We start from the raw sequence: 27,148 nt of genomic DNA, 5'->3' as shown, positions 1-27,148 counted from the left end.
GCTGCTGTCAAGGGAAATATGTGTGTGGCAGCATTCACTCCGAAAAGGGAACACGTATATATTTCCCTGTGTCTGAGATTTGTACATTCTGAAGAGCCTAAAGACGATTTTTTGCTATCTTTCTGAGAAATTAACTTCTGTTTTTCCCTTCCTGTGAGCCAAAAGAATAGTCATCACATGCTCCCCGCTCATGAGTTTATGGAAAGAAACATAGGACTCACTCGGGGTCTTCACCGACTGGGTAGGGTTTAATTGGTCATGGAGGAAATTTCCAATGCTGGTTTGCAGTTGTCGTACATGCACATCTCCAAGTCTGAGTGGGCTGGGCCCCTCTTTGCGGACTAACTTCTTCCCTGACTAATCCCATGAGTACATGGCCGATGAGAATAAAAGCAACTGTTGCTAATTAAGTACTCATCAAACACATTATTCTTTAAATGTGTTCTCATTCTATCTCATAATAATCAATAACCCAATGATAGCTGTCCAATTTTTATCCTCATTTCACTGAGGAGGGTTTAAACGGAGGCTCGGAATGTTCAGTAATTTGCCCAGGATACAGTCTTAGGAAGTACAGCCCCGCTCAACCTCAGGTTGGTTTGCCACCAGAGGATGTGTTCTTAACAACTATTCTACTCTCCCTTGATGCCATGATTATTCCCTTGCCTTGTAAATATTCTTGTATGTGGTATTATGCTTGTGTTCTTATTATTCTTGGTATGTAGAGGCATCTTTCTGCTTGCTTCTGCTTCCAGTTCCTTCCTTATTAATCAGTATGTACCTCTTTATGACTGAGCCCCTTTTTCTTATTGCCCTACTCTCTAGCCCACCTCATGTTTACATACAGTCCTGTGGGTGGACCAGAGTGGGTAGCCCATGCGCATAGGCTTTGACAAAGATGCAATGTGGAGAAGAATGGAAGCTTCTGTGGCAGGTCTAGGCTCTTTTTTCCACCTACTTCTTCCTTCTGCACCCCAGGGTACTTACTGTCCTTGTCTTTTTGCTCCTACATGCCTTTCCATTATTCTTGCGGCTTACATTCTGACATTCTGTCTGGAGACATTTAGATCTCCTGGCATCTAGGCTACAGAGCCCTAATACTTGAAGCAATTTTCAAAAGTGTGGAAAAGAGTTATATATAAAGAGTAATGTTTGGTAAAAGAACTGAGGGACAGAACAGCAACTTGGTCAGAGCCTGGCTCTTACATATGTGGTAATAGCTCAATATCTCCAATTTTCTTTCCACCATCTTCTTTAAAGTGCTTCCAAAGAAGAATTTGATCATGGAAGGTTATGACTGGTGGTAAGCAGCTCTCCCTGCGTTCACTTATTCATTTATTCAACAAACGGTTTTTGCCTGTACTCCTTAAGGTTCCTAAATTTCATTGGCTCACCAATGCTTTTATTGAAAGCTATGGATTCTTTTTCCATAAAAATCCACAGCCTTGCATGTAGTTTGAACGGATTCATGGGCCTTTGAAGCCCATCTGAAGACTCCCAGCTAGGAACCCCAGCTTTGTGATGTACCACCTTTCTTGTTTAATCACATTCTAATCTCCAAATCAAGGCCTTCTTCATTTATGAATGTAGAGAGAAATTCGACCCAGATTCTAGGATGGCACTGTGTTCAGCCAAGTTCTGTTTGTTCATTGCTGAAACTATACAAGGTGTTAAAAAAGAAAGAAAGTAACTATGCGGAATTACTCATGATCAAAGAGGTGTCCTTAGCAAAGGTGCTATCATCATCCATCAGCCTTCTGAAACTTGGTACGTAGGGAGGGTCTCTAAAATATTTTATGGGGAATTTAAATAATTTGTTTGAAATAAAGGTCCTAGGAGAGAGGAAAGAGAAAATCTCAGGTATGATTTGGCATAGTGGGTTAGGTAAGTCTCAGTCGTTTTGAAAAAAGTAATACCAATACAATGAGTTCTCAGATCTGTAGATGTGTTTGTGTATGTATATGTGTGTGTGTGTAATGTCTGAAGAAAATGAAGATTTTTACACCTAAAGGAAAAGAGCATCTTCCTTTGGGGTTCCTTAGTCCACAGCAGTATGACAGCTAATCAGAAAGCTGCCACTCTGTGAGGGGTTTCATTGACTCTCTTTTCATCTTATTTTCTTGGATGATTTATAGTTTCTCTGACAGGTCTGGTGCACCCTTTGCATTCCTAGGAGGAATCATACATCACTCAGAGTCCTAGAATACAGGAAGAGAACCACAGGACCTGGGCTTCATTGCTGTTGTGGTTTACACTGACTTCTGTCATAAACAGAAGTTGACTGGTTACAAAAAAGCGAATGGAATTTTTTGCTGACTTTCTGGTTACACACTCGCTGCTCCCTCTCCAGTAAGAGTAACAGGAGAGTTATCAAGCTAGAGTGGCATTGTGTTTCCACGCAGAAAACCAGAGCCTCCTGTAAACTGAGGTGAGGTGAAAAGGGCATGAGATCCCAGGGCTGGACATTTGTCTTTTGTTTTTAGGAGCTATGGTATAATTGGTCAAAGGGACTCATTATCTGGAGCTTCCCATATGTCATTCTGGAATGTTCTGCTCAAAGGAGAAGCCAAGTCCTATCTTCACCTTCCTGAAGTCTTCAGTGGCTCCTGACCGTTGGGTGGTATGTTCTGCTCAGTGCCAGACTATTTTGCTGTAGCATTTTGGAGAACCCAGATGCCTCTCCGGTCTGGCAGATCCCCTCTCAGGCTGAGCAGGGAGTGGCTGAGGCCATATCCGCGTTGCTTGCTCCTGGTGTTGCCTGCCTGTCAGGGCACCACGCAGAGCCTGGGTGAAGTCATTCTTCCCTGAAAACCGAGACGGGAAATTTCTTCTGAAGTATAGGAACTGACTGAGAAGGTTAAGAAGAGCCTAGCTGAGAATAAGGCTGAGGAGTGTGTCCTTTCAGGTTTAGAAAGGGATCACATTACTTTTACTTCTAGGGTTTCTTCTACTAACAAATTATTAAGATGAATTTCCACTGTAAAAAAAATGGCCATTTGAAAGTCTTTGAAAATGTACTAAATTAAGCATTCATTTTTAAAACTATAAGGCACAGTATGAGAAGATCAGGCAGTGAGCTGAGAATTATCATTGAAGTTTAATTAGTCTGTTTGCCTCTTGATATCTGGATGGAAACCAACGGGGCTGGCCATGCTCATTTCTTCTTTCTCTACCTTCTACCCACAGGGCCTCATTATAATTCCTTTTCATTCTTTTAGTTCCCTCATATTGTCCACATCCTCTCCTCCCCTGGAATCTTGCTCTCAGGAAAGCATCTGATCTCAGTTATCTATAGCTTATAAACCTTAATGTGAATGTAAACCTGGATAGTGATACCCCTAGGGGAATTAGAATGATATCACTTACTATGAATTAGAAGTCTTGCTTCTTTTATGAAGGAGGTAGAGACCAGTACCTAAACACATTTCAAAAATAAATTTGAATACTTACCTGGCAGGGGAGATACCATGATCAAGAAGGTGGTTCTCCCAGGGTGAGGCTCATCCATTATGCTCGGGTGTGGTGAGCCCTACGATTTCCCCAAAATCTGGGAAACTCGACTGCATCATTTGTCTAAATTAATGCTGAATGTAACAGAGATATCAGATATAGAAATAAAATCCTGTAGGCAGAGTTTGACCATGAGAACATAGCCTCATATAGAAATCGGCAGAAATCTAAGCGAGAGATTTGTATTTCTACTGGGCATGGAGTTGAGGGGGTTCTTAGCCAATCTTTAAGATCTATCTAGATCTTAAAGGACAGATGAGGTTGGGGAGTTCCCAAATGACATTGTTATGGGATCTTCTCTGCAAACCTAGAGCTCTGATAAAGTAATGGTGGGTGAGCAACTTTGTAAGACCCTGGCAGGAAGAAGAAGAAGAACCTGGAATGTGTTCTTATATGCTTTTGATTATACCTTTGGTATGATGTGATGACCTCCTCCAGCTCTCAACAATGGCTTCCTTTTGGCCAGAGGTTATTTGACTGCTTCCGAGTGATCCTGAAAACATAAGTCCTTGATTTCATCTGTGGCCACTTATAACTCATTGATGGCTGTCTTGCCTACTGTTGTTTCCTGGGAATTCTTAGAGAAATTCTGAGATAAACAACTCCTCTGTCTGTGGAAGTTAGCTTTGGAAATGACAAATGAAATTTTTGTCTTCAAGTCGTATGTACTATCCAATCCCAGGTGGATAAAAGCTTATGTATATTTAACAGTTTCTCTGAAAAAGTATAGGAAGCATTGGCACCAAGATATTAACTAGAGTAAGAGGTCCCATTATAGTTTTCATAGCATCCTATCCTGTATTTTTTTTCTTGTAGCATTTATCAGAATTGCAATTCATTACTTGTGTAATGGTTGGTTATCAGTTTCTTTCCTAGAACAAGGACTGTGTCCTACACCAGGCCCAGAGTAGTGTTAACTAAACTTCTGAGTGATAGAATGAGAGGTGCTTATTTTCTTGTTTCTGGTTTTCTCTAGTTTTACAACTTCTACCATGAGCATATTTTTTTTTCCTCATTACAAAATATAAGTCTTACTAAAATGAAGGGTGCATAATTAAGTACTCTGTATTACTTTTAAGAGAAGATATTTGTGCAGCTGAAGAAAAAACCTACATGGAAAGAACTAGCAAAGAAAGGGACATATGGAGGAGTGTGTGGAAATGATAAGTTTACTCTCCTGGATCTGAGAGCTTGCTAAGTGGAGGAGATACCCTAAAGGGAGTACAAAGTGTGCTGAGATCAAGAAGAGAGAATCCCCATAATAGCAGATAATTGACCTGGCAACTTTATCTTCACTTAAAATAATGACACAGTTCATAGTTTGTTCTCTACCTTTTAGAATTGGGCTTGTTTTTTCAAGAAAAAAATAAGTGAGATGGTTACTGTAGAATCACTTGTTAGATGTATTATGTTTCAGGATATATTTCCAGGCACTTCATGGTGGAAATTTGGCCTTTGGGGGTTAGGCTTGGTTTTCATGTATTTTCTGTGTCAGTATATTTTAGTATGTCTTTAAGTAAATTGTGTAGCAAACTCTCACCCCCAATGATTTATGACTGATTTGGGAGTAGCTATAATTTTTTTTAATGTCAGAAGCATTTAAATTTACTACATGACAATCATATTCCAAAGTCACACTTAGTAGTAAAACCACAGAAGAAGTCATTTACACTTAACAGGGACTGTAGGTCTTAAGCAATGGTCGTTTGGTAATGTATCTTTTGATTTTAGGTTGAAAAGAAGCTTGATGTTTTGGGGTCTCTGGTTTTCAGGTGAGTGGCTAATAGTCTACTGTCAGAAAAGCACTGGGGACAGGAACATGTACTTGGCTTCTTCGAGTGCAGAAACTCTGCTTCTTGGTGGACCACAGTTTGACTTTGTTTTCAGGGTTGCCGTGGTGTAATAAAGCATCCCTTGTGCCTTTGGGGTTGTCCTTGCCACCCATCACCTGCTAATTGGTTCCTGTCTGTGGAAGTGTTCTGAGTTGGAAAATGAGGTGTGAGAAATACTTTATATAATTCTAGGCTACTCTTAACTTTTGGATACTGTTACATTTGAAAGTTTAGGATTTGTCCTGGTTCACTTGCTCGTCTTTTCATTTGAAAATATGCATTAACTAATTTTTGAGCATTTGCTATTGCAGGGCACCATACTAGGCACTTTGGAATTAGATTCAGAGAGGAGAGATAGGCTCTGTTCTCATTAAGTTTACAGTATGAGAGGCAAGAAAAAACCATCAACTGAAAAGCTGTACAGCTTTTATAAAATATTTTTATTTTATATTGGAGTATAGTTGATTAACAATGTTGTGTTAGTTTGCGGTGTACAGCAAAGTGATTCAGTTATACATATACATGTATCAGTTCTTTTTCAAATTCTTCTCCCATTTAGGTTTTTACAGAATATTGAGCAGAGTTCCCTGTGCTATGTAGGACGTCCTTGTTGGTCATCTGTTTTGAATATAGCAGTGGCTACACAGCCTTTTAATTGAAGTTGTGATCTGGTCTGGTATAGGTGTTATGAGGAAGTCTAAGTGGAAGATACGCTAGGAGGAAGTAGCTAGATGGGAGGGGTGGAGAGTGTGGTGACTTTATGTGAAGACCTTGAAGTGAGAAGGAACTTTGTCATTGTAGAGATGCAGTGACTACAGCTCAGTGCGGGAGAGTGAGTGTGCCCCCAGGGCAGATAGAACAGAGGTCAGGGGCCAGATGGTGAGGCTCCTAGCCACGTTGAGGGCTTTGGACTCTGTAAGCTAGGAGCTTTCAGCTGATATAAATGTCTACTTCAGGAATGATGTGTAGGGGACACATATTATTCCATTTGTGTGTAGCTTGGCCACCCCTCTGTTAGCCCCCTTGCTGTTTTGGAAATTGCTTCCCTATCACTATATCTCCATGATTATCATGGAGGCAGTCATGCTGCATTAGGATACTCTGTGTCTGAACCACAGTGGATTGATCCAGGGGTTTTTCTTATTTGATGCCCTGGGGTATTGGAATTGGCACTGAGAAAGAGAAGTTAGTTTCTCTCCTGGGGGGCTGAAACAGGGGACAAAAGTGCAGAGCTGTTTGGAGGCCATGTTCTGTCAGGTGGCCTGAGACACAGAGATGGAGGAATGAAGCAAATCCACAGAGAGAATTTAAGGTGAAATCAGAGACACAGAACCTATTCCTGAGTCCTCCACATGCTCCAGGCCTTGGTTCTAGACCTTTCTAGTATGTATCTTAGCCTTGGATTCTACAATATAATAGTATTCCTCTAAAAAATCTTCTCTCCCCACTTTTTGTTAAAATTAGCCAGAGTTAGTTTCAGTGACTAATGTAAAATTCTTTTTTTCTGTGTGTGCAGACATTTATAGACATATATTACAATTCTGCTTTAGGCCCATCTTCTGATTGTAAGTGGGCCTCAAAGCTTGTGAAGTCATGGAAAGTCAATTATCCTCTAGTTTAGTTTGAGGATACAAAGGAACAGGAGAAATTCAGTTCATCTAACACTTCCCAAGGATGAAAATGTGTTCCAAGGAAACTGCTGCATAAGCAGAAACACTTTAACAAGATAATTTATGGATTTGAGTGTAAAAACTTAATAAGAAGTGAAATTTTTTACCTGTAGTATTCTCTCTCATCTGAGTCTTTAAAGCCCACTCAGGTCTTATTTCTTTTTAAAGGTGATACAAACTGCAGTAGTATTAGCATAAATAAAAAATGTGGTTTATTTATAAGCACGACCCACTACATTTTCTGAATTCAGTCTTTGCTGCACTTGCAGCTCCTGGAGTGAGCAGCTTTGCTAATGGCAGGGCCACTCGCGCAGGTCTGGCCTCTGGACCTGCTCATTTGAATGACCAGCCTCTGCGAACCACTGCTGAGGTTGGAGAAAGCGCTAGCCTGAAAATAGGCCAATTAAAGACAGTTCTACGGTGGTGTGATACCAACTAGTCCTCTTACCTAGTTACTGACCTCATCGTGAAACAGTGTAGTACAGCGGAGAAGAACAGGCTTCTGTGGATTCAGGCCTGTGTGGAAACCCCACCTCTGCTCTTCACAGACTGACTTCAAGCAAGTTACCTGATCTTTCTAAATAAAATGGGTTACTAACAGTACCTACTGCATTAGAATATTATGCTTCGGTAAAATAATATTTATGAAGCACATAGTAAGCTTTTCGTGTTAGCAATTATTATGGGTATTATTATTATTTTTTTTTGCGGTACGCGGGCCTCTCAGTGTTGCGGCCTCTCCCGTTGCGGAGCACAGGCTCCGGACGCGCAGACTCAGCGGCCATGGCTCATGGGCCCAGCCGCTTCGCGGCATGTGGGATCTTCCTGAACAGGGGCACGAAACCGCGTCCCCTGCATCGGCAGGCGGACTCTCAACCACTGCGCCACCAGGGAAGCCCTATGGGTATTATTATGTAAAGCAGTTACCACAATGCCTAGAATTTGATAAATGCTATGGCTCTTTTAATCGTTAAAATGTACATATCCATATCTTTAAAACTTAAGTGATTAAACATCTCCCCTGACCTATCTGTCCCTGGACAGCAGGTGAAGAATTCTTGACTCATTCCAACGTCTCATTTGATAGGCAGAGAGATTGAGACCCAGAGGAGTGGCAGCTTCCTAAGGTCAGGCAGTGCCTGGCAGAGCTGGCTGTGGAACTCAGGGACCTGTTTCTTAATTCAGTTTTGTACACACAGCGTTGCCTATTTCATGTGTAGAAGATCTAGCTCATTCTTTGGCTTCATTGATATGTATACAGAGGGCACATGACATTTGCAAAAGATGCAGTTTGAGGCCATCCCAAACCTTCAGACTTGTGAATATGGAAATGTTTATACAGATCCTTGTTTGTCCCAAATCATATTTCTGTTAGGGATCATGTGTTTCCTATGCAGAGCCTTATTTACTAAAGTATATTCCTGAGATATGGGAACATATGTATATGTATAACTGATTCATTTTGTTATAAAGCAGAAACTAACACACCATTGTAAAGCAATTATACTCCAATAAAGATGTAAAAAAATAAATAAATAAAGTATCTTCCTTTGCTTGATGGCAAATTTTCACAAGAAACCTGAGTTTGTATTCACTTCGCAGGTATTATTGCACCCAAGGACAAGGAGGGAATCTCCAAGTTTTATTGCTAGTAAGATGCTGGGCACTTGGATTCTAAATGATTGCCCCAAACACTGGTTGCATCATGTAGTTGAGCCAAATTTGTACTTCAGTGAAATTTCACACTAGAACATGTCATGGATCTTTGGAATTGCTCATGAATAATTGAAGCAATGATTGTTAAGTCCTTTAATTCTAGACATTTACTCTATGATGGTTTCGTTATACTTGACATTGGTCAGACTACTGGGTTCCATGGAGGGCCATATTTTAAGAGGGCTGCAGCCAAACATAATACACAAAGGAACAAGCAATGAGGATGGGAAGAAGTTCTAGGAGTTGGGTTCTGTGAGGGACGGTAAAGGAATTGGGTATATTTGCCCTGGAAGAGAGATGAAGAGGGGTAATAAAATCTGCCTTCAGATATTTTAAGGCTGTCAGGAGGAGCATACCCAGTATACTCTGTCATACTGGGTATTTCAGAAGACATATTTTAGGCTGTTTATTAAAAAAAATGTAGGTGATACTTGAATAACATTAACTATAACAATTAAAGCTTCCAGTTATTGAGCACTTAATGGGTATGAAGTACTATGCTAAGTGCTTTCCAGGGATAATAGTCCCTATTTTATAGATGATGAAACTGAGAGTCAGGTAGGTTTGGGAATTGGCCCCAAAGCGCCCCTTAAGTGGAAGGTCCATAGGACTCCAGAGCCTCGTGAAGAGCAAATGCCTCCCTCACAGGGTGGATGAGAGGTTCTAGGAGGGATAGGCTCTGGGAGCACCTCCCTGCCTTGTGTTCCACTCTACCTGGCCATCCTAGCACAGGGCTTGGCCTCAGCCTGGGCTCAGCAAATGGTTGTACAATGAACGAATGAGTGGATCCTGCATTTGGTGGGAGCTTGGACTTTTTTGACTGGGCTCTAAGGCCCTTTCAAATCCACTAACCATTTAGTAGGAAATAAAATATACATCCCCACCACTCAGCTGTTGGATATAAGCAAGTCACAGCTAGTCTGGTGTGGCTGGATTTGGGGAGAGAGAGGCAGGTGATGAGAATACTGAGGGTGGGATTTTCCTTGCAGTCTATTAATGGGGCATGCCCAGGGTTATCTGGTGTTTCCTCCAAGTGCTGCTCTGTGCATTCTGTGGAGCTTTGCAGAGACAAAAGACTTTAAAAGTCTTTGAAAAATGACTCCTGTTGGGTTAAGAGGCCAATTTATAGGAATAATAAATGCCTTATACTAGTGGCACACCCTGAACACTTGCATAAAATGTCTCCTTTGATCCTTGAGGTGGATAAATAAGATATAACTCCATTTTACGGAAGACACTGAAGCTCAGAGAAATTAAAGGACTTGCCCAAGGTCACATGAAGTTCCAGTTTCCCTCTAAGCTGCAGCCTTGGTCATCATCTATCTACTTGGCATCTCCACTTGGATAGGTTAATGAGTACCTCAAATCCAGCATGACCTAACAAGAGCTGCTGATTCCTGCTCCTTATCCAGTGCTCTCTGTCTCAATAAATGGCATCATAGTAAACTCAGGTATTTTAGTTTCCTATTACTGCTGTAGCAAGTTACCACTACCTTAAAACAACAGTAACTTTATTATTTCGCAGTTCTGCAGGTCAGAGTTCTAAAACGGCTTGGCAGGGCCACGTTTCTACTGGAGTCTCCATTTCCCTATCTTTTCCAGCTTTGGAGGCTGCTTGTATTCCATGGCTACTGGCCCTGCATCGCTCTGACCTCTGCTTTCATTGTCACATCTCCTTCTCTCACTCTGACCCCCCTGCCTCCATATTTCCTTTATGAGGACCCCTGAGATACATTGGGCCCACCCAGATAATCCAGGATCATCTGCCCATCTCAAGGTCCTTAATTTAAACACATCAACAAGTTTCTTTTGCCATGGAAGATAACATATTCACAGGTTTGGAGATTAGATTACAGATATCTTTGGGAGCCAGTAGTTGGCTTACCACACCAGATTCTAGGGCCAAAACCAAGGTGTTGTCCTCTGTTTTTTTTTCATCCAGTCCATCAGCAAGTCCTGTTGGGATCTCTGCCATCACCACCTTGCCCACCACCCTTTCTCACCTGGTCCATTGATGCTCAAGCCTTTTCGTCTGGTCTCCCTGTGTCTACCCTTGCCTCCCTACTGTTTGTTCTCCACATAGAAGACACAATGGCCTTTAAAAATGTGGGTCAGACCACACCACTCCTCTGCACAAGCCCTCCAGGAAGTCTACCTCTTACTCAGAAAAAAAAAAAATCCATATCCATTTCCATGGGTTATGGGCCTTATCGTTTGGCCCCCTTGGCCTTGCATTTCTGACCTCCTCTCCTCTCTCTGCCTTACTCTGCTCTGGCCATGCCAGCTCTCTTGCTGTTTCTTAATCATGCCTAGGACATCCTTCCCTCAGATATCTACATGGCTCCCCCGCTCCCTTCTTTCCTGTCTCTGCTCACATATCACCTCCTCAAAGCATTTAAGAGGCGTTGCTGTAGGAAAGTGATAATGGCCATAAGCAGGTGGTTACTGGATATAGCACCATTGAGTTAAGAACGGGCAGTGTGTGAAGTACCAGCTGCCCAGGGAGGGGCATCAAATCTAAAGGAGTGTGTGAGTGTGCTTTTACGTGTGGCACTTAGGGGACTGGTAGAGTGGCATTGACAGAAAAAGCCAGCAGAATGAGGTAATAGCTAGGTTAGCTTTGAAGAAAGGAGTAGAAATTTTAAGAACAATAATCATAGCTACCACTTATGGAACACCCTATAGTGGAGTAATAAGTAATAGTAATCACTTATATACTTCTTAGCATGTTTCAGGGTCAGTGCTACTCATTTTAATTTCTATTACGCTTATTCAGTACATTACCTCATTTTAATCCTCACACATCTCTGTGAGGTTGGCATGGTATTCTCCCCGTTTTTCAGGTAAGGAAACTAGGAGTAGAGGTCATTTGCCAAAGGTCACACAGCTAGCAAATGTCAGCAGTGAGATTTGGATTTGTCTTCAAAGCCTAATCTATTAACTGCACAAACACTCTTCTGCCTCTCCTCTTGGGGTGTGTGTGTGTGTGTGTGTGCGCACGTGTGTGTGTGTGTGCAAGCACAGGCGTGAGCGGGGGCACCAGCTGTGTGTTATTACCAAAGTATGCAATGGGAGGTGGGGAAGGTAAGGACGTGTGAGACAGAAGGCTGGAGGGGTGGGCCTGAATCTGCTTCCATTTCCTAAGTTTAGGTGTTAACATTTCCCCCTTTCCTCTCCCTGGGGGGTGAGAGTTTCTGTGTAACAACTTTTGGAGTTATCTGAAGAGAAAAAGAATGCTCTTACTTTCAGGTGCAGCTGTGAGGTCTAAGCTGGAGAAGTGAGGCCAGCAAATTGAGCTGGGCTCCTGACTGGGATTGCTGGAGTGCCCGGTGATCCTGAGCTGGGCAATTCGATGCATCTGCATCCGCCCTTCCTTCCTGGGCACCCGGCTCGCTGATGATGATCTTGCCGGTGGGAGGAGAGCCAGAGCCGAGTCCTGTTAACATCCCCACGATGAGGAAATCACATGCACCCTTTCAAGGTGATGTGAAGGGATGACTAAATGATTCTGAGAAGCTCCAGCTAGAAATCTTTTTAGATGGCATTGACTGGGCCAGAGAGGGGTTGGTTGCAGTTCCCCCGACCTGACCTTGCGTAATGTAGCATGTCCCTGGATGGTGACATGCAGTACTCCACCTACTGTGTATTAAAAAGCTGTATTGACTTATTCCTAACAGGGAACCAGCTCTGATCTCCATTTCACAGCAGCTGTCATCCGCTGCCCTGTTCATCAACGAGCACGAGGTCAGCCTGTCCCCAACTTCTTTTCCTTTTGTGACAGTGTTAAAAATAAAAAAGCTCCATAATTGTTCCAGTTCTCCTTCATCTGGATTTGATATCCTGCTTGCTACCTAGGCCTTTCAGAGAGCTCTTGTTGATCATACACTTTTTCAGAGTTCTTATTTGTTTAAAGAAAACTTGGGGAAAGGTAAAGTGTTTGTGTGTAAACTGCAAACCTGTATTGTCCCGTATGGTAGCCACCAGCTACATGTGGTTCCTGAGCACTTGGAATGTGGCTAGTCCAAATGAGATCTGCTGTAAGAGTGAGATACACACCAGATGACAAAGACTTAATACCAAAAAAAAAAAAAAAAAAGAATGTAAAATACCTCATTAATAATTTTTATATCGATTACTTAGTGAATGATAGTATTTTGCTATATTAGGTTAGATAAAGTATGATACTAAAATTACTTTCACCTATTTATTTCTACTTTTTTACTGTAACTACTAGAAAATTTAAAATTACAAATGTGGCTTACATTCATGGCCTGCATTATATTTTTCTGGGATAGCCCCTCTCAACCTATAAGTAGCTAACAAGATTTCTGTCTGCTGTAATCCATTCTTAAAGCAGAAGATCAAGTGAATTAAAAACTTCCCCTCCTCTCCTTACCCCTTGCCTTTGTGATCTTGGACCCACTAATCAAATCCTGTTTAGGTTTTAGGCACTGGGACTACTGATCACCAAGTGGCTGCTGGTTGGCACTTTGCCTCATTCTTACCATCCTCTGGTCTTTCTCTGGGGCTCCTCTGCAGGCTCTTCTCAGTCAGCCAGCCCTAAATGTGAGCGATCTCACAGTTCTGGCCTCAGCCTTCTTCTTTCACTTCCCTCTTCTTACTTTCCTCTCCTTGGATGATTCCATCCATGTTTATGGCTTCATTTACCGTCTTTAGACTGATGACACCCAAATTTGTGTCTTCTACCCCAACCCCTCTCCTGACATCATTAACTCAGCTGCTTCCTGGATGACTTCACTGGGTTGCCCTGTAGGTACCTCAAAGCTCAGCATGTCCTCAGTGAGACTCTTGACTCTTCCTCCCGTGTTTGTTTTTGTCCTGTTTTGTCTTCAAATCTTAGGAGTGGTGCTAACATCCATCCATTTCTCCAAGTCAGGTACCCAGGCAATAATATCCTTCCTTGTTGCCTCTCTCTTACATCCCTACATCTGGTCAATACCCAGGCCCCTCAATTCTGCTTCTAAATCTTTTTGAGTCCACCCTTTTTTCTCCACATTCTCTGCTACTGCAGTAGCTCAGCACCGTCTTCTCTCTATCTATGTCTGCCTCAGTCTCCCCACTTCCTTCCTCATTGTCTCTAGTCTTGCTCCCTCCAGGACCCTTCTCTTCAGTACAACAAATAGGATCTTTGCAGAACAGAAAAGTCCTTGCTTTTATCATCAAGTCCATATTCCTTTCCATGACCTACAAGGACCTGTGTTTTCTGGATTCTGCCAGTCCTTCCAGCCTCATCTCTTGCTTTTCTCCCCACCAGCCCCAGCTCCCTACCCACTAGCCAAACCAGACTTTCTTTACGCCTCACAGGACTGCCTTCCCTTGCCTTGCCTTGGCTAACTTTCTCAGTTTAGGTTAGGTGTTCCCATTGTGCTCCAGGCTTCCTCTGCCACCATCCTGATGATGCTGCTGGGCGGCAACTGTTGGTTTAATTGTCTTTCCCTTCCCTTTAGTCTATGAATCCAGGAGATCAGGGAGTCTGTCTTTCTTGTTTATCTGTATTACAAGGGCCTGAATAATGTCTAACGCATGCAAGAACTTCAGTAAATCTTCGTGGAGTAAATGAATAACTAATTCAACTATTAGAGGTAGTTATAACATCGGACAGGAAGTGGAAGCCGCACTTACATCCCTTGGCTCCTTGCCTTGGGTGGAGTATGAGCACAGCCACTCAGGACAGGGCTGGCTGGCCATCGCCCTGGACTGGGTTCTGCTCCACCAGCTAGCTACTCACCGTTTAGTTACTAGGTCTTGGGGAGGCACAGAGTTAGCCACCATTTACCAATAACCAATATGGCTGAACTGGCACATACTGGTGAAAGATCTGGTGAGGGAAAGAGTTCACATTTAATGACTCAGAATAATTTTTATTTGTGTTTGTGTGTATCTGGAGCTTTCATTTACCTGTTCTGCTCTTACCTGAACTTCCTAAGACCCACTGGCAAATTTGGAACACTTTATAATCGAAATGCACATGGGACAAGATCCCTATGGGAGCCCTTCTCTTTTCTGGCTGTGCAGCGTTTACCTGAAACTCCTGAAAAGATGCATTTAACTTCCAGGCAATTGCAAGGAACAATGGCCAAGTGTGAGATGGAGATAGTTACAGGACAACATGAAACATACAAGATGGGCTTTTTTTTCTCGCTGAACGGTATATTTCACGTCTACTAGAAGGTGTGATTTAGAAGTGTTCTCTAAGTTATATAACCATTTACTGTCCAGTCCATTCCTACTTCCTTCCTCTGCAGGAAGACACAGGTGGTCTCTCACTGTGTTTCTGGGCTGTGTTGGCAGTGCGTCTGCACTGCATCCCACCAAATTGTTCATGACTTCGGTAGGGTCTGAGGATTTGAAAATGTTTAGATACAGATACAGCAGAAGATGAAACATGGAGTGCTGGTGATCAGAATATGAATGGTGGTTTGGGACGCAGCTTCACATTGAACTCCTTTCAAGTTGCAGTGCAAGACTCTGTTGTCCATCTGGAAGGAGCCATAAAGAATCTTTTGTCATCTTATTTCAGTACCTAGAATACAGTCAGAAGATCAGAAGTGGGTTTCTCTGTACAAAAAAAGCATGTGTTTCCCATCCGCAGACAGCAGACTGTTTTGTAGCTGGGTTCAAAATCTTTGTTGTGGACTGTTTCTGGCATCCTCTCAGATTCTGCAGATATGGGGATGACTCCTTTTTGTGTCCCTGTCTTCTCTTTAACAGCAAGATCTGCTTCATCCTGATATATTTTTAGATACCAGTCAGGATATGACTTGTGCCCTTGCTAAGGTATTCACTGACACCCACCAGTCTCCAGTCTCCTACTTTAATTCCCAGTTTCTATGTTAGAATCCTATTTAGATAGATGGAGCCAGTTGAGGGGGCCCTGTGGAAGAGCCACATTCAGTTAGTGTAAATCTTCCTGCTGGTGTTGGAGACAGCGAGGTCTCCTGGGAGTCTGTCTGGAAATCTTATTGGATTTGCAAGACTTAAGTTAATATAGAAACCCTCCCCAGATAGTAAAGGGCCTCATTTCTTTGCCTTGAAAGATGTTTTCAGAGCTCTGTCTCAAGAGTCTTGCTGATAAGGAAGTTACTCCTAATATTTCAAGAAAAACAGAACACAGAAAGTCTTCTATTAATACTTTCCCTCTCCAAGCTCTTCCATCTCTTTAGTGTCATTTTTATGCTTCTCCTCTACATTTCTTTCCCTCTTTCACTCACTCACTCATTAACCTTAGGGCCCTGTTTCAAATGGAATTAATTACTAACCATGAAACTTGGTAGTGATGCCCTTAAGGGAAAAGTCCTTCTTTGTTTCATTTGTTTTCCTTTGGTGAGGAATGAATGTCTCTTACAGATGTAAGGGAGTACATTTCACGATGAAGTGCATTTTTTTTTTTTTTTTTATAATCAAGTGAACATCTCCTTACTCATATAACTCCTGACTGCTGCTCTGGGAAGCAACATCTAACAGAAGAAAGAGTGTGGGCCTTGGAGTCAGAACCATGAGCTAGAGACCCAGCTCCACCTTTATTCTGAGCACATGATGTCACTGCTCTGTATTTCCATTAATTTGTCTATAATATGGGGATAATAATATTTACCGTGCCATTATACGTTAAGAATTAAAAGAGTGTACACAAATCAAAACTACAATGAGGTATCACCTCACACCAGTTAGAATGGGCATCATCAGAAAATCTACAAATAACAAATGCTGGAGAGGGTGTGGAGAAAAGGGAACCCTCCTGCACTGTTGGTGGGAATGTAAATTGATACAGCCACTATGGAGAACAGTATGGAGATTCCTTAAAAAACTAAAAATAGAGCTACCATACGACCCAGCAATCCCACTAATGCGCATATACCCTGAGAAAACCACAATTTAAAAAGAGTCATGGGGCTTCCCTGGTGGCGCAGTGGTTGAGAGTCTGCCTGCCGATGCAGGGGACACGGGTTCGTGCCCCGGTCCGGGAAGATCCCACATGCCGCGGAGCGGCTGGGCCCGTGAGCCATGGCCGCTGAGCCTGCGCGTCCGGAGCCCGTGCTCCGCAACGGGAGAGGCCACAGCAGTGAGAGGCCCGCGTACTGCAAAAAAAAAAAAAAAAAAAAAGTCATGTACCACAATGTTCATTGCAGCACTATTTACAATAGCCAGGACATGGAAGCAACCTAAATGCCCATCAACAGACAAATGGATAAAGAAGATGTGGTACATATATACAATGTAATATTACTCAGCCATAAAAAGGAACGAAATTGGGTCATTTGTAGAGACATGGATGGATCTAGAGACTGTCATACAGAGTGAAGTAAGTCAGAAAGAGAAAAGCAAATATCTTAACGCATATAAGTGGAACCCAGAAAAATGGTACAAATGAACTGGTTTGCAGGGCAGAAATAGAGACACAGATGTAGAGAACAAACGTATGGACACCTAGTGGGGAGAGTGGTGGAGGGGGGGTGGTGGTGGGATGAATTGGGAGATTGGGATTGACATATATACACTAATATGTATAAAATCTAGTAAGAACCTGCTGTATAAACAAATAAAATTAAATTCAAAAATTCAAAAAAAAAAAGTCACAAAAGGAAAAATAAATAAATAAATAAATAAGAGTGTACATATTAAGTACCTAGCACCTAGCGGACAGTGGACGTTCAGATGGTAGTTCTAAACAACTCCAGCCAGGATCTTTTATAAATGTCTTGTTTCAGCCTTCTCGAGTCCAGGAGGCTTGTAACCTTCATGCCTTCAGTAAACTAGGTCTTGTACTTCCAAAACTCAGAGACACATAAGAAAATGATTAAAACAAAATTCAGAGTTTCCCAGATCTGCAGAGATGCTTTTAAAAGGGAAGTTTTGAGGTAGGAGATAGATTTCTGGCATCATCTTTAAGATTTTTGTGTGCTCATTGTGGTGGGCTTTGTGAAATGCATGGCCTCAAAGATGTGGGTGGATGTGTAAACAAGGAAGCTGGTGTTACAGGAGCCCAAGCAGCATGGAGAAGCCCAAACAACTCCCTCTGGGGAGGGCTGACTGTCCTTGGGGCTTGGGCTTTTATTCAACATGAAGAGCCATCATGGGGGCCCTAGGCCATTAGTAATATTTCTACTGACAGCAGAGTGATACTGTATCTGCTTTGGCTAAAAAATATAAATTTTCTACTCTCTTAATAACAGATGGTGGTGAAGGGGTACATGGTAACCGTTGTGGACTGCCTGTTTGTGTGCCCCCCAAAATTCATATGTTGAAACCCTAATCTTCCATCTGATGGTATTTGGAGATGGAGCCTTTGGGAGGTAATGAGATCATGAGGGTGGGACCTTTATGATGAGATTAGTACCCTTATAAGAAGAGATAGGGGAGAGCTTGATTCCCCTCTGTCTGTCTCTCTGTCTCTCTCTGTCTTTGTCTCTCTGTCTCTGTCTCTTTGTCTTCATCTCTGTCTCTGTCTCTCTTCCTTTTCTCTTGGCCATGTGAGGATCCATCGAGAAGGTGGCTGTCTATACACCAGAAAACGGATCTGCAGCACCTTGATCTCGGATTTACCAGTCCCCAGAACTGTGAGAAATAAATGTTCATTTAAACCACCTGGCCTATGTTATTTTTGCTATAGCATCTGACTGAGACAGCAACCAAAGGGAATATGGCAACAGGTATGTTATTCATAGTGTAGACTTTATTGTAAATTTGAAAGGGAAATAAAGTCAAGAGTCTGTATTTATTTACAATAAACGTTTTGTGTTAAGTGGGCTTTTCTATTCTTATGTTTTACTGTGTTGAAATAAACATTTATGATGTTCTTATGGCACGCACTGTTTTCAACATTTTACGTGGATTATCTTATTTATTCCTCACCATGGTGCTGAGGAAGGTATTATTATTATTATTATTTTCAGTAGCGTCAAGAGATTGGAATAAAGATTTCACAAAGCCACTTGGTAGTGTATCAGTGGTGCCTGTCTTCTGAGAAGGCAGTGATGGAAGTGCTGTCTGCTCATTCAGGGAGGCAGCCTCCTGTTAGTGTTACGAGCCATGGATTGTGTGCCTGGGGACATGCACACAAGGTAGGTGACCACATGCACACCCTCCAACTGTTCCCATCACATTAGAGCATCCACAGACTTTATCTCGTCTTTAAGGTCCTATATGACCCAACTTCATCTTTTGTAATTCACCCCACGTCTCTCTTTTTCCATAACCTGATTTATGTTTCCACGTAGCAGTTATTGCTACCTGACATTGTTATGTGTAGACAAGAAGATCCAGCTACCAGTCCCAGGTGAGGATTCCTACCACATGGCGGATGGCAAAGAGCATAACAGTGCCAAGCCCCAGAAGTAGGAGTCCACAGCCCTCAATCCACTGTAACACCTGTGGGCTCCAAGTTTCCAAGGAAGACTTATCACACGAAGTGCTAGTTGGAACAGGGCTTTACTCAGAAAGGAGAAGTGATGCAACAAGATCAGCGTCTCTGGTGTGTGCTTGTCTCATGGCCAGCAAGTTTCTCCTGATAACTGACACAGGAGGATGGACTGCATAGACCCCTCTGCAGGCAAAGACCCCATTATCTCTCTGTGGAGGAGGCAGGGGGCACATGTGCTAGTGGGGCTGCCTAGGTGCCATGTACCACCCAGACAGGGAACACTTTCTTCTCATAAGGAAGAAGAATTTGGGGCCAAGTAGCAGCTTGGCACCTGGCCTCCCTATAAGGGAAGGTCCCAGGCCCAGAGCACCAATTGTCAATGCTGGGGAGAGGATACAGGTTGTGTGAAGGCTGCTCCCGCAACAGTCCACCCCCAGCCCTCACCGGGATGCTAGGAAAAGAAAACAAATGAAGCACATCACACCCAATGGGACCATTGGCCACCCTGAACATGAGGCAGAGGTGTGTTCTGTGTGGTTCATGCCCCACAGAGCCTCACAGAGCCTGGCCACTTGAGACAGCAGGTGGTCAGGGCCACTAACAGGGCCTTCTGAAGAAGTCAGACTTTCTTGGAGTATGCGCTCAGCCAGGAGCCCCAGGTGTCAGGGTTTAGCCAGCTGGAAAGGTTAAAGAATGAGTGTGAATGGGACTGTGGATTTACAGATGCCGACCATCCTGCTTTGGCACGGTTTTTCTCCAGCTCGGTCTTGACTTTCCCCGAATTGTTGATGTACACGCAGCAAGCGGTGTTGGCTAGAACACCCTGTTCCGCCGGCAGGTAATCCAGGGTGATCTGGTTACCCATGATCAGCTTGGCTAGCGAGTTCAGTGAGTCCTCTTGGTCCTGAATGGCCTAGATGATGGAGTTAACCATTTCTGCCATGGCCAAGGAGTGGGTGCATATCATCTTTTCTGGGGCCTGTGTGCTATCCTGGTATTTAATTTTAGTTGAGTGGAACCGATTGTCACTCTTCCCCTTGGGAAGGATGTCACCTGCCACCCTTCGACGGGCCAGCAGAGTGGGGACCCTCTAACCTGCCATGCAGTTATCCACGTGGATGGTGGGTCTTAAGACCCTGAGGCAGCAAGACTCTTCTCTAGGGGAAAGGCCATAGCCCATTGAGGTCCACAAAGAAACATCCCAAGTGAGAACAAGTGACTCCCACCAGGGTGTGGTTGTTATATCATTGACTAATCCGGTTATACCTTGTCTCTGCCTGTTGTCAGCTTGTGGCCCGAAGAGAAATATTTACACGTCTGCCTCTGCCCAGATTGCCTGTATGAGTCAGCAACACCTGACCCCCTGCGGGGTCCTTTCCAATCATGTTATAGGTGACATTAAAGCAGCGGACACTGGAATGATCCTGCATGTGAACTTGTGTCAGTGGGGTCACTCAGTGGACAGATCCATTGATGGCCTGTGTCATTATGTATCAGCCAGGCCACCAAGGTGGGGGTCTGAGGCAAAAGAGTTCTCAGTCTCGGGTGGCAGATCCAGCTTTGTTTCAAGTCATCTTATTTGGCTACAGCAGCGCTGACTTTGATGAGGGTGCTGTCAGTCTAGGCATCACCATGCGTCCTGGGGAGGAAGAGAGGTATCTGTGTTCCCCCCACCCCCATACCTCCCAAGGCACGGGGTGCTCCTGTTGTCACTTGAGGTGTGGAGTGTCTGGGGATGGCCATGCACGCTGTCTGTCTTAACTAAGGGGCCAGTACCTCCTCCAGAACCCATTGCTCTTGCTGTCTCACTCAGTCCTTTCAGCCCATCATTCAATCCAGGCAATGAAGTTATGTCCTGTACAAACTTTGCATGTCTTATAACATTACCTGTACAGGGGAGTGGGACTTCCCGTTGCTACCAGGGAATCCTAGCATTGTGGTGTTCTGTGACCCCCCTCCTTATTTCCGGTGAAGTCCTAGAGGAGCTAAGCGCCCTGGGGCAGCATGCTTTCCAAGTCAGAGTGGGGGTGGGGGACCTGTGTCAGGTGCTACTGCTGCATGGACCACAAACCTTCCTGGGCAGAGGACTGAAGACGGAAAGAAGAAGAGCAGTGGTCAGATATACTGAAATTGGGATTCCTCAAGTATAAATTATTCAGGCTACTGCCTGGTTCTCCACCCCCTCCAAGCTCAGTATTCTCCAGAGTATGCGTTGCAGTGTTAGAGCATCTCTGACCTCAGGGGGTGTGGGAGAGCAGATACTGACCACTCCATCCCCCTGAGTGTCCGACTGTCTCTAGTGAGACGAGGATACCGTCCTGCTAATAATCCTTGATATCTCTTCTTTAATTGTTGTCTTGGTCTTCCATTGCACCATTCCGTGGCTCCCTTAGCCTGTGGGTGGTATGGAATATGGAAGGTCCAGTGTATGCCACGGGATTGTGCCCGTTGTTGTGTGGTTTGTGCTGTGAAAGAAGTTCCCTGATCTGACCGTGGGGCCAGAAGGTACCTGAACATGTGGCAGAGATTTTTTTTCCACCATGACTAGGGTGGTATTGGCATGTGGGTGCCATATGGGGATGGCAGTTCCACATCCAGAGGAAGTGTCAGTGGCTGTGAGTCACCAGAGCAATCCATAGCTGGGTGTGAAAGATCCAATATGATCAGTCTGCCAAACCCAAGCCTGTAGATGCCCCCGTAGATATGTCCTAATTCTCCTCGTACTGCCTGGGCTTGTTGGCAGGAATTGCAAGATGTGCAAAACCACATCCGGGGCTTCTGCATCTTTGAGGATTACTCCCCTGGATTTGGCCCATTCCTGCATCTGAGGTGGGCTTCCATGACTGGTTCCTAATGCACCCAGTAGACTACCATTGCAGCTTGTTGGCTAAGGAACTCCATTCGTGTTCTTGTTCGAAAGGCCCTTTGCCATGAGCATCCTCATGAGTGACAGAGATTTGCCTGTTTCATGTGGCAAGGTATTGCCATAGTCCTGCTTCTCACACGGGGAGTCCTTTAATAGTCCAGTGGTTTAGTTGCTAGTGTCCTGACCACTAGACTAGACTGTTTGCCACAGCTCAGGAATCAGTAAAAACCTAGTGAGGCATGTTGGGTGGGTTGACTTGCACAGCTATTACCACCTCATGCAGTCCACTGGGTGGAGCGTCCTCTAGTTTCTGTTAAGAGGTGGCCATCCATGTGGCAGATGGCCGTGGCAGTCCAGTGGACTCCACCAGCTTTCAATTTTGCAGAACCATCATTAAATCAGGCCATGCCTTCAGCCAGAACCTCTTCAAGGGGTGGCCCCCAGGTGGTTAGGGGAGGGGCCAGGGCATCCCTTACAGGACACTGTGCCTGCTGGCAGGGTGGCTATCTGCTCATGGAGTCCACGGATCCCTTGGGATCCTGGCCTGGCTCGGTTTTGGATGTACCGTTTCCATTTGATGATGGAACTTGTCCAATTTTGTTAGTAAGATTGGTGAGAACCCAAGCAAGGATGGTTACCTCAGGCCTCAGGGTCACATAAGGTCCTTTGATGGTGAGATGTTCCGTCTCCACCAGAGCCCAACAGCAGTGAGAAGCTGCAGTTCAGAGGGTGTATATTGGGCAGTGGCTTCGGGCAGCTTGTGGGTCCAGAATCCAAGAGTCTGGCGCCCTAGTGTGGTTTCCTGCTGCCATAGACTCCAGTCAGCGTGTGTGGGCATTGAGGATACCTGCAGTTCCGTAGGGCTAGTGAGCACCAAGGTCACAAGGCCAGTGCCTGGGCCTCAGCTTGTTGAACAGCTTCCAGTGCTTGTTGAGAAGAGCCCCATTCTAAGGCAGCTTCCAGAAGGATACCCAGATGGGTTTCGTGCTGTCCCCAGTATCTGGAGAGGCCCACTAACTGCTGGGCTTCCTCTTTATTAGTGGGTACAGCCGGCAGTAGTGACTTCTGTTCAGCCTTCCCTGGAATACTCTGTTGACTCTTGTTTGTGTACTTCTGACCACAAGGTGTGGTGACTGAACTTCTGCTGGGATTAGTGTTCTACTGGCTGCCCCGAGAATGTACTGGTCCCTGTCTGTGCCATAAAAACCACCCTGCTTCAGACACACTGTCTCTTTCAAGAACTCAGTGGGTTTTTTTTTCTTCTTTAATTTCAGCGTATATATCTTATTCAATTTATAAGTCAAATAAATTTTAACAATAACCCTGGGACCGTTTATAATTTTAGTCTTATTTTACACAGTTAATTAAATACTGTCAAACATTTAATTTTTTAATTTATTTTTGTTGTTTGTGCTTTTTATTGTGTTTTTTAAAATTTTATTTATTTGTTTATACAGCAGGTTCTTATTAGTTATCTATTTTATACATATTAGTGTATATATGTCAATCCCAATCTCCCAATTCATCCCACCACCACCCCTCCTCCACCACTCTCCCCACTAGGTGTCCATACATTTGTTCTCTACATCTGTGTCTCTATTTCTGCCCTGCAAACCAGTTCATCTGTACCATTTTTCTGGGTTCCACATATATGCGTTAATATACGGTATTTGTTTTTCTCTTTCTGACTTACTTCACTCTGTATGACAGTCTCTAGATCCACCCATGTCTCTACAAATGACCCAGTTTCATTCCTTTTCATGGCTGAGTAATATTCCATTGTATATATGTACCACATCTTCTTTATCCATTCGTCTGTCGATAGACATTTAGGTTGCTTCCATGTCCTGGCTATTGTAAATAGTGCTGCAATGAACATTGGGGTGCATGTGTCTTTTTGAATTATGGTTTTCTCAGGGTATATGCCCAGTAGTGGGATCGCTGGGTCATACGGTAGTTCTATTTGTAGTTTTTTAAGGAACCTCCATACTGTTCTCCACAGTGGCTGTATCAATTTACATGCCCACCAGCAGTGCAAGAGGGTTGGTTCCCTTTTCTCCACACCCTCTGCAGCATTTGTTGTTTGTAGATTTTCTGATGATGCCCATTCTAACTGGTGTGAGGTGACACCTCATTGTGAACTCCCAGTTTTAAAAACTACCTTTTCCTTAAACTGTAAAATTTTGCCATTATAAAAGTAGTATTTTCTTCTTCAAAGAAAATTTCAGAAAGGAGAAAAATCTTACTCATAATCCCTCCATGCGAAGGTAGAATGGCTAAGGCTCTAGTGCTTTTCCTTCTACTCTGTTTTGTATATTTGTTTGCTCCATGGCACAGAACTGTGTTTATGTTAATGCTTTGCTTTTTGAACTTAATATGTATTTTCCGTGTTGTCACGTGACTTGTTTTAAAAAAGAACCAAATATTGAATATCTACTGATGTGATGGAGACAAATTGGGAGTTTCTACATAAGTTATCTCCTTTACTACAGCATCTAGTGAGGTGGACATTATTATCCCTATTTTGCTGTTGAGGAAATGAAGGCTCAAAAGGTTTCTGTCACTTGCCCAGACCGTAGAGCTAATAAGGGCCAACGTCAAAATTCATCTGACGTGGGGCTGACTTCAAGAACCTATGTTCTTTTGACTGTGTGTTTTGATGGCTAAAAATTATGCCATCTAATTGTTGCGAAACTGAATCAGTGAGAGCACCCGTGGTAGGGCTACCTGCCTCGTGAGACATCATTCCTCCTTTCCGGCAGCCTCTGTCTTCCAGGCCCGGCCCAGCACACAAGCATGCAGTAGAAAGGCGACTGCTTTCCTTCCCGGTGCAGCTTTCCATTCATGGGGCTCTGCTCTGATCTTGGGCACACATAATCGATGCCAGGTGTCACACGTGTCTCTCATTTTGTTGTGGCAAAGGGGCACCCACAGCAGTGCTCTTGAAAGGCTCCGCCCCACCCTAGAGTTGTGCCCCTGAATCTGTGATTTGGTGCACACCCCGGGCTTTTCTGCTCTGGCTCATTAAAGACCTCTGCGCGGGATGGGGCTCTTTGAGGTCAGGCCTTTCGTGCTGGCTCGTGTGCAATCTTCCGGAATCCTCTGCACAGGGCGAGGAAGCAGCACTGCCTACCACTAACAGGCTCACAGTGGACTTTTAATACAGGTGCTTTATTTGAGAAGTTTATATCCTTCATTGTAAAGAGCTAATAAAAAGAGACAGCTACAGGCCATTTATAAGTGCACTTCCGAAAACAAAATTCAGAGGGTTTACTAAGTGACAGGAGCCTGGTCAATAGCTGTTTTAAATGCATTTATTTCTGTTGGGAGGCAGACTTTCCCCCAAATACCTTTGTTGTCAATAGGCTCTTTGTTCCTTGAGGTTCAGCGTACAAATAAATGCATTTATAGGACTTGCTAATGGGCGAGGGCTTTGAAATTAGTGGTAAGTTTGCAGTCTATAATATATCATCTAGTCATCTTCGATAAACTCAATTTTAATCTCATTAAGTGGTGTCTTCTGTGATTCTGTGTAGAGATCCTTGAGCTAATTCCATCCTACTTGGTTTTCACAGGAGAAAAAAAACCCCAATGGAACTGTTTACCAAATGTGTGTGTGTGTGTGTGTGTGTGTGTGTGTGTGTGTGTGTGTGTGTAAAATATTCCTTTTAGATGAGCAAGCCCCAGAAGATGCCTGGTAATAAATAGGCTTTACAGTTGGTTAAACGTCAGAGGTGGGGAGGCATCTAACCCCAGAATTATATGACATCTTTTGTGCATGCCAATTTCAGGAACCTTATTGTTGTTCAGAAAAGGTTTGAAATATTTGGGAAGTTATGTCTTTCTTTTCACTCCCTTGGTTAGGATGATTTGGAATTGTAGTCTTTGTCAATAACCCTTTGATGAGGTTATTCCCCCAAAGTCTGCTGAATCTGTAGGCCTCAGAAGTGGCAATTCTCCGTACAAATCCTGGTACTGATGCTAACCATCATTTATCCAGTGTCAGCGTCAGCTGTAGGTGCTTGAAAAATAACATCTCACCTAGTTTTACAAAAGCTTATGAAGTTGACATTTTTTCTTTTTTTTTTTTTGTGGTACGCGGGCCTCTCACTGCCGTGGCCTCTCCCGTTGCGGAGCACAGGCTCTGGACGCGCAGGCTCAGCGGCCATGGCTCACGGGCCCAGCTGCTCCGTGGCATGTGGGATCCTCCCGGACCGGGGCACGAACCCGTGTCCCCCGCATCGGCAGGCGGACCCTCAACCACTGCGCCACCAGGGAAGCCCTGAAGTTGACATTTTTAACTTACTTTTTTGATTGGAAAGCCAAAACTCAGATTTGTTCAGTAACTTGGTCAACATTATACAGCCAGGAAGTGACAGAGGAGGGATCGAAAGTGAGGTTTGCCTGTGTGGGCGTCGGTTTTCAGTCCACTCTGCTGCCACCCTGCCTGTTTATGCAGGGAGGAGGTTACTGCTAGGCTAAATGACTACCTGGCAGAAGACTCCGTGGAGCTGGTCCTTTCTATCATATTATGTCTGTCTGGGAAGCCTGAGGGTTTACGGACATTCTTGCCATTTTTTAGGCACCTTCAGCTGTTAGCTGCTGTATAGACCTAATGTTTGGGAGAGTTTTTGGGAACCGGTGATCAGTTGCGTGAGAATGAGATTTTCTTTAACTTGCTCTAAGTAAACATGCTCCACGGTTGAAGTGTGTTGGTAGAAACATGTTTCTGGGAGGCAGGTGATCCAAGTGATAATGGTCAAGAAACATGAAATAGACAGAGATAGGACCCAAATAAATGCAATGAAAGTGCACGTCGTTTTGTTCAAAGTAGAAACTTCCAGTGGAGCAGAATCACCCTGCCTCCCACCTCCGTCAGCTCAAAAGATTTTGATTTGATAATTCTTTGTGTGTAATCTTCAGTATTTGAGCAAAAGACATTACTGGCTTCCTTTTTCATCCAGTTGAGATCACGTCCCCACAAGGGAAATTGTGGGTTATCGTGGGCTTCAGGATGGGGATCGTCTAGGCTGGAAATCCTTCTAAAGGATTCAGTTCCTTACCCAGGGCCAAACTGCTTGTCTGGTTCAGCAGCAAATGTCTACTTGAATATGCCTTTCTTGCTTTCAGCTGCTTGTGACTCTAAATTCCCTGCTGCCCTGAGGAAGCCTTC

At 43.8% G+C, this 27,148-nt stretch overlaps 1 protein-coding gene and 1 pseudogene across 3 annotated transcripts in view; both read left to right on the top strand.

Annotated features, from left to right (window-relative positions):
* ST6GALNAC3 (ST6 N-acetylgalactosaminide alpha-2,6-sialyltransferase 3) overlaps positions 1–27,148 on the top strand; it is a 570,510-nt gene that overhangs the window by 37,156 nt on the left and 506,206 nt on the right. The window lies entirely within an intron of this gene.
* Positions 3,443–3,579, top strand: LOC114900146 (annotated as a pseudogene).

This window comes from Monodon monoceros, unplaced genomic scaffold (assembly GCF_005190385.1).
Source record: "Monodon monoceros isolate NGI ecotype Baffin Bay Population unplaced genomic scaffold, NGI_Narwhal_1 Super_Scaffold_18, whole genome shotgun sequence".
NCBI lineage: Eukaryota > Metazoa > Chordata > Mammalia > Artiodactyla > Monodontidae > Monodon > Monodon monoceros.
This window is presented reverse-complemented; position numbering and strand designations above follow the sequence as displayed.